A 13444-nucleotide genomic window follows, 5' to 3' on the forward strand; every position below is an offset into this window, starting at 1 on the left:
CACAATTTTTGTTATACTAACCCCCAACCCAAAAGAGGGGTGTTATAAGTTTAATGTGAGTATCTGTGTATCTGTCTGTGGCATCGTAGCTCTTAAACTAATGAACTGATTTTAATTTAGTTTTTTTTTGCAGGGCTCTCTCCGTCACTTACTCCATACAAAACTACATATTAAAAAAAAATCTAAAACACCACAGGCACAGATATTAGTTTCTAGAATATGTCTGCAAAATTTCATGGACTTTGGTTGCTTAATATTCAAATGAAATTGGAACTGCGTTTGTATGGAGCGAGTGACGGAGAGACCCCTCTTAAATAATATCTACTATGATTAGACAAGAGCCAATCTACTATCATCAGAGTATAATGTAAAAACAAACATAATATAATAATAAATTCATTTTATAATGTGATTTCAATAATATCGTAGGAAACGGCCAATCCACTAGCTCATCTAAAAAAAAACACATGATGATAAACTCAATGTGTATTCCTGATTATTATAGATACATTATTTATTATTTTAATTCATTCGCCACTTCAATTTATAAAAACATGTAATAAGAAATAATATTTTTCAAACAATGTTTCTATGAACTGGCTTATGATGTAATCCCTCTAATGCATATTTTATCCACGTCAGAATTCCAGGGAATTAAAAATTAGACTACCTGTACAATGAAAATAAAACAAATTATGAGCTAGAAAAATAACGCTTTAAATCGACCACGAGTCCCAATTATCTTTTCTAGATATAACCACTTTCATCTTTATAGGTACTTTCATTTTGTAAGGACTTTTGCGAGAATTAAAGGTATCTAGCTTAGATAAATTAGATTCTGTTTCTAATTATGCCCTAACTATCTTCTGTCAATTTGATCTTTGTAATTGATAGGTACCTGTCTCGAAAGGCTCTATTAGGAGCGAAATTGATGTTATTGATAGAAGCGGTGCTTTTGGTATTATATTATTACCAACCGGATGTTGATACTGAGACTCAAAATTAAATTATTTTGGCATGCCTTTGATCTAAACATGAAATGGAATATTGCGGAAACTAAAATACTAGAACAATTTAATTAGGCTGACTTTCTTGTGCGTGCGTTGTTCTTAGACCAGAGGGGTGATTCGCTAACTCATTTTGTAACACTCGCACTCACACACTAAAAACAATTAAAATGTGTTCATGAACAAATAGTTAGTACTTTCAATTTTCTAATTAACATAACTATACCAAGTGGGGTATCATATGAAAGGGCTTTCTTTACCTGTACATCCTAAAACAGATTTTCATTTATTTTTATGTATAATAGTCTTTGATTTACCGTGCAAAATGTCGGAAAAAAATACCCGAGTACGGAACTCTCAGTGCGCGAGTCTGACTCGCACTTGGCCGGTTTTTTAGTTAAATCGATAACTTACAATGGTTAGCAAACTTTAACTACGACACGAATTTGCGGTTACTGCGTGCGTATAAACACGGCGCCTTCCATATATAATACAGATTCTAAAAGTGCCCACGCATTCGAACTGAACTGCAGCGGAACTGCGCGTCGCGGCAGCGCCCCGCACGATATTCTCTCCAGCCGCGCGTACGTCACTGCCGCGCGTCGCGGTACTGCCGCGCGTCGCGGCTGGAGAGAATATCGTGCGGGGCGCTGCCGCGACGCGCAGTTCCGCTGCAGTTCAGTTCAAGTGCGTGGGCACCTTAAGTCGCCATCGACCGAGTTGCCGGGCGACAAGTCAACCGTGCGTAATAACACAGAATATAATATAATAGTAGTTTATTCTAAGTTGAAGAATCTAGTACTAGCTATGAAGAATCTAATAACATACGTTTATTCTACATCTTACATTTATTGCAATGGTATCTTAACTGAAATGCTGGTTTATGAGTCCTTATAGATACGGTAGCAAATTGACAATATGGGTTGAGCTGATATTATTTCATAGCGCAGTTATTTATTTTACAATCTAAATTCTATTTTCTTTTATTTTATAAAAGAATATTAGTCAAGTTCATATTATAACTTATATTTTCCTTTCCCCTCCAACTAAGCGTAAAGTTTGTGCTAAGGAGTAGGTACGACAAATAGTGCAAAGGGTGGGATTTGAACCGCCACCGCCGACCTTTCGGATTTCAGTTCATTTTTTTACCCATTGAGCTATTGAGGCTCTGATTCTATAGGTATCGATGTTTACAATATTATTACTATAGTAGGTAGGAACGCGACAACTCGAGATAGTACCCGCACAGTTCCCGCACTAACCCGGTGCGGGATAGTACGGGTGACGTGCGGGTATGCGGGGCGTCCCCCGCCTCACATCCCGATTGCCATCTCGACCGGTTGCATACTATAGCTACAATCTTTAGGTATATACTTACCTATTAGAGGATTTGCGGGATTTGTTCACCTTTTGATGGCTAAAATAGAAAATACGTTTTAGAATATTTTTTATGAAAAAGCTCCCCGTCGCCTTATGTTTCTTACTGGCGAGTTTTTCCTTAACATCATAATGGAGGTTATTGCCTTCAAAATCTGAATAATACAGACAGAAATTCAAGGTCTTACTTAAACACAAAATTTTCTAAAAGAATTCTACAAGCATTTACCTACGCTCAGTGTGAGACATTTTTGTTCTAATGTGGTGAGAGCCTAGTAGTTAGGCATTTCGGCCTGCTTCTGGAGCCTTCCTTCGACGATTCAGGATCAAACCGAGAGTTCCCACACTCCAGTTCACTCTAAGTTAAAGCGTAATTTCAAACTAAAGGGCACTTGTTGGACTACAGTCTTGAAAACACGAAGGCAGGTCTTCTAGCACTAGAAATCACCCATTCCAGTTTTATGTGGATTTCGGAACCTACTTTATCACATTATTATACCATGAAAACATCTACCATTGTGTATTTTATGGAAAAGAGTTCAAACTCTCAGCAATTTTTTTAACCTTCGACCCAAAAAGAGGGGTGTTATAAGTTTGACGTGTATATCTGTGTCTGTCTGTGGCATCGTAGCGCCTAAACGAATTAGCCGATTTTAATTTAGTTTTTTTTATAAAATAAATGTAAAGGATGCAGGAACCGTAATATCTGAAGGAATGGTATTAATTAGACAACCTCTCTGGCACAGTAGTAAGCGCTGCTTACTACAACAACTTGAAGTCTTATAAGTGGGAAGTCTCGAATTCGATTCCCGGTAGGGGCATTTTGGGACTTTGTAATTTCTAATTTGCCTCTGGTTTGGTCTGGTGAGAGGTTTTGGCCGTGGCTAGTTACCATACTACCAACATAGCCGTACCGTCGAGGGATTAATTAGTCATAAAATTAAATTAAATTATTTTATAATTAAGTAGATTAAATTAAAGTAGGGATATAAGTACCTATAGGTTTAATAAGATACTTTACATCCCTTCCAAGTTATCCCGCTTCCATCTTAGACTGCATCATTACTAACCATCAGGTGAGATCGCAGTCAAGGGATAGTTGATAAAAGAAACAATCAAGGACTAGCTTGTAAAAATCTGATATTCAATCAGAATGACCAGAGCTCTCCTTCCGGTTGGACAGATTCCGGTAAATCCGGATGGATTTGGCGAGCAATCCGACAAGGCGCATTTTAATCCGGGATCCACATTGTTATCTCTGTTTCACTCTACCATAATCTCTTTGTTATCCACTTTTTACAAAAAAAAACACAGATGCATGTGAAAATGTAGGAATGTTAATTTAACTTTTATTAAGGTTTTGATATTCTCCTTTCGACTGCTATAACAGGCATATACTTGTTCAACGATGCTGTTATCCATTATCTAACCATCCCAACTCATTGCCGACTCATATGAGCATCAGGACGTCTACTAAGAAAAGTTTAGGCTATTAGTCCACCACGCTTACAAAGTTCAAATTGGCAGACTTCAGCATTTTGAGAAAATTATGGATTCTCGCGTTTGCAGGTTTCCTCGCGATATTTCCTTACACCGTTAAAAGAAATCTTTTAAACGCACAAAGCTTCGAAAATTTAGAGGTCCATAGACCTTATTTCTACATTTCGTAAAGATAATAGTCCTTATAAACAATGGTATTTCAGTAAACCTAGGATGTATAGTTCGCGACGTGTCGAGATGGCAATGGGGGTATGAGGCGGGGGGACGCCCCGCACATCCGCTCCTCAGCCGCACTATTCCGCACCGGGTTAGAGTGGGAGCTGTGCGAGTGAGCGGGGCGTCCCCACCCCGGTTGCCATCTCAACCTGTCGCGAACTATAGGTAAGAATGAACTAGAGTGAGGGAGCTCTCGGTTTGATCCTGAATCGACGATATGTCAAATATTAAGCTATGATGACGTGAAATCATCATTGATTTTGAAAGAGCCACCCCTAAGGGAAATCATAGACAAGTGTAAATTAAAAATTTATAACACCCCCGACAAGTGAAGGTTACAGTAACTAGAAAAGACCTGATAACTTTCAAACGGCTAAACCGATTTTCTTGGACTATTCCGCGCCTACGATCCAAAGTATCTGAGTTTTCCAAAACATCATTTTCAAATAAATAATTATGTATCAAGGCAACGTCCATCTTGACATTTGTCAATTGACATAATATTATGAACCTAACGGTTATCTAACCTTCTTTTCTACAAGAAAACTAGAAAAGAGCTGATAACTCTTAAACGGCTGAACCATTTTTTTTTGGATTATAGCTTAGAACATTCTCGATCAAGCCACCTTTCAAACAAAAAAAAACTAAATTAAAATCGGTTCATTAGTTTAGGAGCTACGATGCCACAGACAGATACACAGAGACACAAATACACAGATACACACGTCAAACTTATAACACCTCTCTTTTTGGGTCGGGGGTTAAAAAATAGGAATACCTTAGGGCTACCTGCGTCAAATGTACTAACATTTGACACCTGCCAGTAACGTCGGAGCCTCGACGTTTTGTTAGAAGTTCCCTAACTATCGTCAGAGCCTAGATGGAGGTGCCCACGTATTAATATCAATAACGACTTCCGGGGCCATTACGCAAGGTCCACCCGATTCCATGCCGTAAATAATTTCTGCTTCGCTTCTTGCCTTCATTGCGGACTAGCGACACGAGTTCCGGGCAGTCTTTATTTAGAAATAGAAATGAAATGATATAGTGAGCCCCTTCATTTTACTTCTTCTACTCGGTTTAACAATTTTAAGTTGTAATATTTTTTAAACTATATCTAACTAGCTAATGCCCGATACATTATCAGAGTGCATTTAGGTTTTTGCAAATCTCGTGGGAACTCTTTGTTTTTTTTTTCTAGATAAAAATTGCTTATGTCAGTATCCAGGGCTTTAATTATAACCATGCAAACAATTACGCCGATCCGTTCATTAGTTTAGGAGCTACGATGCCACAGACAGATACACAGATACACACACCAAACTTATAACACCCCTCTTTTTGGGTTGGGGGTTAAAAATAATCAAAGTCAAATGAACTCGGTGGCTGTCGCTTATCATTAGACACAAAGTAAGTGATCATCAATGCGCCGGAGGCTGCATGCGCGATCAGTTTCAACTCCTTCAACTTCCCAATTGATTTTTGCAGAATTAGCATAGAGCTTGCATCCTGAGGATGGACATAGAATACCACTTGTCCCAAGAATATAAAGAGTTAATAAGGGAATTTAAAAAATTTATATCCATGCGGTCGAAGTCGCGGGCTTGCCTCATATAATAAACTACTCAAAATTTAAAAAACCCCCGACACAAAAACCTCTAAGAAAAGTAGAAAAGAGCTGAAAAGAGCCGCTGTTTGGCTCGTCTTGGCGGGGGCACTGCCTTGTCCCCTAATAACTTTCAAACGGCTGAACCGATTTTCTTCGATTATAGCTAAGGACACTCTCGATCAAGCCACCTTCAAACAAAAAAACAAAATAAAAACTAAACAAAAAACAAAATAAAAAAACAAACTAAAATCGGTTCATTTGTTTAGGAGCTACGATGCCACAGACGTCAAACTTATAACACCCCTCTTTTTGGGTCGGGGGTTAAAAAGGATTGTAATATGTAACAAAATTTCCATATTCGTTAGACTACAGAGTGGCTACGACAAATGTCACGACTAAGCCATTTGAACTTTTCTCATTCCGCACACACTCGAGCTCGTTTTTTATTCCTCTAAAGACAAGTCTGTGGCAATATTAAGCTACGAACAACGACAAAAACATGTCGTTCAGCAGAACGTTCTGCGCATTATGTCTTAGGGCAGTGCTACACGCTCAATATTTTTTACCATGTTTGGATCAGCTTTTAACAGGGCTCTCTCCGTCACTCGTTTCATACAATCGTAGTTCCAATTTCATTTGAATATTAAGCAACCAAAGTCCATGAAATTTTGCAGACATATTCTAATTTCATTTGAATATTAAGCATAATATTCAAATGAAATTGGAACTACGATTGTATGAAACGAGTGACGGAGAGAGCCCTCTTAAAAGGCAAGTTTGCATAAAGACAGTGACTGATAACCAATGATATTAGAAGTAAAAATATCATTGCTGATAACGGTGTCACTAGCGCGCTAAAAGGCAATGCTCTTAGCAGAACAATGTAGTGTGGCATCAAAATAGTAAATTATTGTCCAGGCCGGAAACAAAGAAAACGGCTGAGTAATAATTGCAGGTGAAGTGAATCTGAGTACCTACTTCCCAAGTTATTTGAAAAATACAGGACATGTAACCAGAACGCTAGCAATAACTTAGCGTTATTATTATACCACCTTATCACAATCCAGTGCCATTATCTTGTAGTTTTAGTGATTTAGTATTCTTCAAACACGCAATGTATAGCGCGCAAAACTTGGGTCAATGCGCCTATGACGCGGCATTGATTTCGAGTGACCTATTTAAGGAACTTCGCTGACCTCTAGCGTCAGTCAGATGTTTTATTTGCAATATATTGTGAACTTTTAAAAACTACAGTAATTTTTTTCGTAGTTTTTTTATGGTGTCTTATCAGTAATCACTAGTACCATCACCTGTCTTCGTTTTAACTAGCCTTTTCGTTACTCTCTGTATAGAAGCTTCTCGAACGTTAAGGGTTTAAAACCTAAATACACGCGGAAGAAGTCGTGTAGGGAATACCAGCCGGGCGATTCAGAACACTCGATTCGGTAAGTTATCGTTCGATAAGACGTATTTTTCAATGAAGAGTACGTCTTATCGAACGGTAACTTACCGAATCGAGTGTTCTGAATCGCCCGGCAGGTTCAAAACCTTGTTATTTACGCGGTTTTAGTATACACAAGTACATTTAGGTCTATCTAGCCTTAACCCTATACTAAACTGCAGTCAGCAATACGTATAGATTGCTTTCACAATTGTGATGTTTTAACAGGGCTCCGTAAGACCGCGTAACTTTGAAACCGAATATTTTAACAGAAATCTGGAAAACCACAGACATAGATATTAGTTTCTAGAATATGTCTGCAAAATTTCATGGACTTTGGTTGCTTAATATTCAAATGAAATTGGAACTACGTTTGTATGAAACGAGTGACGGAGAGAGCCCTCTTAATTAATAAAGGCAGCGGCGGTCAAGTTTTGCATTTAAGCGGAAGTAGTTCTTTCTGGCGGAAGTTAATAAGACGCTGAGACTGCGAGTTCTCTACAACGGAAATAATGCTGAGCGGATAATCCCGCAACGCGGTTACAATCGCAATCGTCAATTTGAAAACAAATCAATTTTTATGGCGAATGAAAATGAGCAAAGCGGCAGAAGAATATATTTTTTTATTTTAGTCTTAGTAATAACTAAAGCAGGAGAATATTATGTCTAGCAGAGAGCTTTTACTGGTTCATACGAAGAACTGGCAATTTTAAGAAGAGTATATTCGTAGCGTGCTGCATACAAACGTAGTTTTAATTTTTGTCGATATTTTTTTTTTTGTTTCAAAAGTTTGTAGACACCTTTTTAGGAGCAAATGTCTTTGTCTGAGGTTTGCCAGATTTCCTTCAAGATTAAAGATTAACACCGGTTACAGATTAAACCACAGTTAATATATTTTAGAATGTGTCTACAAAAAATAATTGAGTTTTATTGGTTTCCAAATAAGAACATTTGCACGGAGAGCGCACGGGAGCGCGCTGGGGAAACTTCTGTCAGGCTTTTAGGTCTTTAGTACATAACCAAATTACCACAGTAATAATACTATTATTCTGCCGATTGGTCGCCCCTGCCGGGGTGTAATCATCCGCCAGTTAAAAATTTGTATTTATGTAACGTGTGTGTAGGATTATTTATTTTTATGTATGTATGTTATATTTCTTTTGGCTTTTATCTAGTTTGTACACGGTCGTGAGAATAAGTGATATAGGACAATTTTAATTGCTTTATTTTTCTCTACTGGGACTGGTCCATCGTCAGAGACAGGATTACCGACATGTGGCATGTGGGGTCCACTGAAATCATCCCAATCGTCATATCTGCGAATGGGTTGATCCCAATCAGCCTCGCTCATCATCTGAGGCGACTAGGGTTCCGCGGCAGTCGCTCGCAACCAGGATGCAACGAGCGGTCTTGCTAGACTCGGCTAGGATAGTCCGCCTAGTGGATAGTGTCGCTCTGACCCCCGACCTTTTGTACAAGTATGTATTTATTGACCCCCGACACAAAAAGAGGGGTGTTTATAAGTTTGACGTGTGTATCTGTGTATCTGTCTGTGGCATCGTAGCTCCTAAACTAATGAACCGATTTTAATTTGTTTTTTTTTTTGTTTGAAAGGTGGCTTGATCTAAAGTTTTATTAGCTATAATCCATGAAAATCGGTTCAGCCGTTTGAAAGTTATAAGCTCTTTTCTTGTTACTGTAACCTTCACTTGTTAGGGGTGATATAAATTTTTAATTTACACTTGTGTAACGTGTATTTAAGTTCAAGTATTTTATAATGTATGTACGTGTGTTACATTCCTTTTTGGCTTTTATATGTATTTATTTTGTACATGGGCGTGAGAGTAAAGAATATACGAATAATAATTGTGATTGAATCTTAGGTACGATTATTTACGGCTTCACACGGGTGATAACTAAAGGCTTAAAGAGTATCTTTAGCTATAAGTACCTATAAGTTCAACATAGAAACCCTCTGCGAGAAGCACTACTATAGAAAAGAATAACATTATAAGATTAACTTTTTAAGACCTACAAACAGACTCGGTGGGAGTACTTTTTACTGAAGAGGATTATAATCTATTTTTAAAAGCTTAGAGAAATAAGAGGAAAATGTTTTATCTAGAAAAGAAATATTAAGATATAATTTATATAATAATTGAAATAGCAGGTTTTTTATATAAATAGTGAGCAAACGAGCACGAGATTTACCTGATGTTATTAAGTGATTACTACCTGCCATTGTACATTTGCATCCACAGAGGAACTGCCAATGCATTGCCGGATTTTAGGAATTTGTTTACTTTACTTTTGTTTACTTTAAAATAAAAATAATGAGCAAACGAGCAAGTGGGTCACCTGATATTACACAGGTCACAGTGATCACCGCATCCCATGAACATTTGCAGCACCAGAGGAACCGCCAATGCGTTGCCGGCCTTTCAGGTATTTGTTGGTCCGCCCCTTGAATCTAACCACAAGTTAAAATCTAGGGATCTTTGTCTGTTTTCAGTTTTGATGTGATTTGGAGCCCTCCGATTTTGTATACTTAAACCTAAAGGAACGAAGTCATTCCAAACACGTTCCATAGAGAGAAAATTTAATTCTATATGTAAATCTTTAATCCTGTGTAACTTTAAATTTCTAGAAAATATTTTTTGCAAAACTTAATTGTATTTCTTTGATTAATCCATACTAGTATTGTCTGTTTTTCTGTCTGTTGGTCAACTTTCCGCGGCCCATCCATTGAACCAATTTTGACGAAAGATACCTACTACTTTTATCATAGAAATTCCAAGATTTCCTGTGAATTTTTAATAATCTGAATCCTAAATAAAACCTAACTCGCGGGCATCACCTAGTATGTATTACAAGTGTAAATTTAAAATTTATAATACCCCCGACAAGGGAAGGTTACAGAAACTAGAAAAGAGCCGATAACTTTCAAACGGTTGAACCGATTTTCTTGGATTATAGTTAAGAACACTCTCGATCAAGCCACCTTTCAAACAAAAAAAGCTTAATTAAAATCGGTTCATTAGTTTAGGAGCTACGATGCCACAGACAGATACACAGATACACACGTTAAACTTATAACACCCCTCTTTTGGGTCGGGGGGGTTAAAAATAGGTACTAATAAAATTTTGGGCGCGTTCGGGAGCTCTAGAAAATAGACTCCTTGAATTGAAGAAGCATACAAAGGTAAGTGCTGGCCAGCCCAATAATAAATTAGTATTAAGAATACAATATAATTGAAATAAATACTAAAGTAAGTCTTCGGGTCCGTACAACTGAACATTTGTTATATCAGAAAACGCCCGTGACATCCTTTGTACAAATTTTGCGCGGTCCGGCCATGCGTTTAATGAAATGAAACAAAACGTACCTAAAAGGGCTTTTATGTATCCATATCTTCATGTCAGCCGAATAATATTAAGGATAATTGAGTATAGATTGTAGGTACTACCTTTACTATCGTTACTGGCGAGCGATGGAAAGAGCTATGCTCGGAGTTTCTCTACATGATCAAATCAGAAATGAGGAAGTCCGTAGGGACCAAAGTAACCGGCATAGCTCAACGGGTTGCTGAGCTGAAGTGGGCAAGATACATAGATAGATAGGTAGAACACTTTATTGCACATAAAAATACATTTAAAGTAACACAGAAAGAAGAAAACAGAAAAAACAATTGTGTGCAAAGGCGGCCTTATTGCTTAGAGCAATCTCTACCAGGCAAACTTTGCTGAAAGGAGAAGCTAGTGTTGGATATTACATAGTTGGATAGTACATAGTTCGAAGAACCGGTAGTCTTTTGGTTCCCAGGTGCTGGAAAGGCGAGCTCGTAACAGAAAGCGCAGCGTTGGCAGACTTACTAAAAGCCAATTCACATCAAGCACGTACACGTAACACTTGCTTGTGATGCGCGTGAATCCGTAGACATAACTGCACGCATTACGTCTACGCGAACGTTCAAACCACGCAAGTGGTATGCCATGTCACATACAGTTCCATACATTACGACGCAAAGTCTACGCTTACGCGACGCATACGCGGCCTGTGTGGCCGGCACTTTCGGGGACAGGCGACATCAAACGAAGCAGGCTGGGTTCAGACTTCAGGCGGCCCAAAATTGTGTCGTATCGACTATCGGAGTCCCTACAAGAGACCCATTTCCAGCACTCAGCAGTGAGCGTCTTTCGGTTGGAGACGATGACGATGATAACCTTTTGCCCTCAAGTAATTTGCGTGAAAAGCTTGCCCCTACGAATAACTTTTTTGTTTTTCGAAGGTAACTTATTTGTTATTCGTAGGCTTATCTCTTAACACTAATGTGACGACAGTGTGACGATTGCACTCACTTCGCTGACACTCTCTCACCAGAGTGAACTAGAAGAGATCCGTGCCCAATAGTGTTTAGATTTCTAAATAAGTATAAATAAAACAAAAAAATTAAAAATAATCTTTGTTTGTTTCTTTGTTCAAGTATCGAAGTATGAATGATCAAGTTAACTATTGTAGGCAAATGTAAGCAGCTGCTCAGACTACAAAGCTCTCAAAAGGCAATAAAGGCCTCCCGCTGTTCTGCGCTTCCTTGCCTATTTATTGCGTATTCTTTCCATCTCTCCATGTCAATAAGCGCGTCTATTCCTTCTACGAGAAGACACTATGCCTGGCAACTTTCATCTCTGCCATTGTTACTGAATGGCTACGATAAAAATTGTTTCATTGTCAAGCAACCAGACCGGTTGATGGTTGACCAGATGCCAGACAATACGCTGGGACTAATAAACATTTTTTCTAACCCTAACATTCTAAGATGCAAGATTAATATGTATTTGTCTCTACTAATTAACATCTCGTTCACACAGGCAGCGTAAGCGTGGCGTAAGCTTAGACGTAGCACGTACCATTGCGTTGTAATGATTATGGCAACTGACAAAATATCAAGCTGTCAAGATGGAAGTTGCCTAGATACGTAATTATTTATTTGAAAATGATGTTTCGGAAAACTCAAATACTTTGGATCGTAGGCGCGAAATAGCTATAATCCAAGAAAATCGGTTCAGCCGTTTGAAAGCAACGTCAGGCTTGGGCAAAGGTAAAAAGAATAGTAAGGCGTCATAATGTTACTTCCGATTTATCCCTAAAAAGGCTAAAAGAAGTTACTGAGCTGGCACTCACTCAGGTCACAGAGACAGATTGGCGTGGCTTCGATGTTCACGTTATAATTTTATAAGAAAATTATTCGCAAAAGGTGGTTTAATTGAAGATACCATAGACCGATTCGTAATTGAGGTCAGTGATGGTGAGGATAGTGACACCGATTTAACCATGTCTGTCATTTCTGAATCTGATAATTAAATTTTAACGATTTTTTTTAGTTGATTTCGATGTGTAAAATAATTATTAAAAATGTGTAAAAATCATAATCTTGTTGTTTTCATTATGTTAATAGTGTAAAATGATTTTGAAACATTGTTGAAATTTATCGACATTAATTATAATTAGGTCACAGCACTACCGCATTCCTGAGCTCTGCACTCAACTCGTTCGCTATCTGTAGCTTTGTATCATATAGGTATAATGTTGTATATGTAGATACATAATCAGTATTTACATAGCAGTTAACAAGAACTTAATATGTTCAGTCGGGAATCAAAACCTCACGCTAACTAGGAAAGAGTATTGGATACTGCATCTAATAAACGATTTTTAAAGGATTTTTTGTCAGAGAGTGCTTTAAATTGCAATTTAACATGCATGAGATGCCCGAACTTTTGCTATCAGACGAAAGCGCTATGTCATCTCTTAGACGTGCCACTCGATGCTCGGTGCCATAATAGCTCTGAGATCCTACCTTTCTTATCCAGGAAAAACTCCCTTTTCATACAATGCGTCTCTGGCATTTCAGGCATATACAAGCCCGCATATAGAATTTGCATTCAATAACTATGGATACGGCTTCATTCCATTGTTGGAGATACTTTCATATAGCTTCCACTTTTTTTTCTTTTGATTGTTGTGACCTTGTATATTTTTATGTACCTAATATTATACATTATACATATAGGTACATTATTATTTACATATACAATATTATACATTAATATTTATATCTAAGTATCCCAGGAACTTCAGAGCCTTGTCCCTGATTCATTATCTCAGTAATCTCGATCTGTTGCGTACTATACACATTACACAATCTCTTAAATAAAATGATAGAATAAAGATTTTGTTGTACACAAACTCTAAACTAAAGTAAATTGTTATAACGCTGTCAAAGTTAATAATAA

The 13444-nt window shown here is 37.8% G+C and overlaps 1 protein-coding gene and 1 long non-coding RNA gene across 2 annotated transcripts in view; both read left to right on the forward strand.

Moving 5' to 3' along the window:
• LOC123880516 (glutamate receptor 1-like) overlaps positions 1-13444 on the forward strand; it is a 211625-nt gene that overhangs the window by 143049 nt on the left and 55132 nt on the right. The gene's annotated exons all lie outside the window — the stretch shown is intronic.
• LOC123880068 lies at positions 8926-12846 on the forward strand. The gene is made up of 3 exons (XR_006799158.1): positions 8926-9018; positions 9849-9852; positions 12835-12846. It is a non-coding gene; the product is annotated as an uncharacterized LOC123880068 (long non-coding RNA).

Source organism: Maniola jurtina, chromosome Z (genome assembly GCF_905333055.1).
Source record: "Maniola jurtina chromosome Z, ilManJurt1.1, whole genome shotgun sequence".
Lineage (NCBI taxonomy): Eukaryota > Metazoa > Arthropoda > Insecta > Lepidoptera > Nymphalidae > Maniola > Maniola jurtina.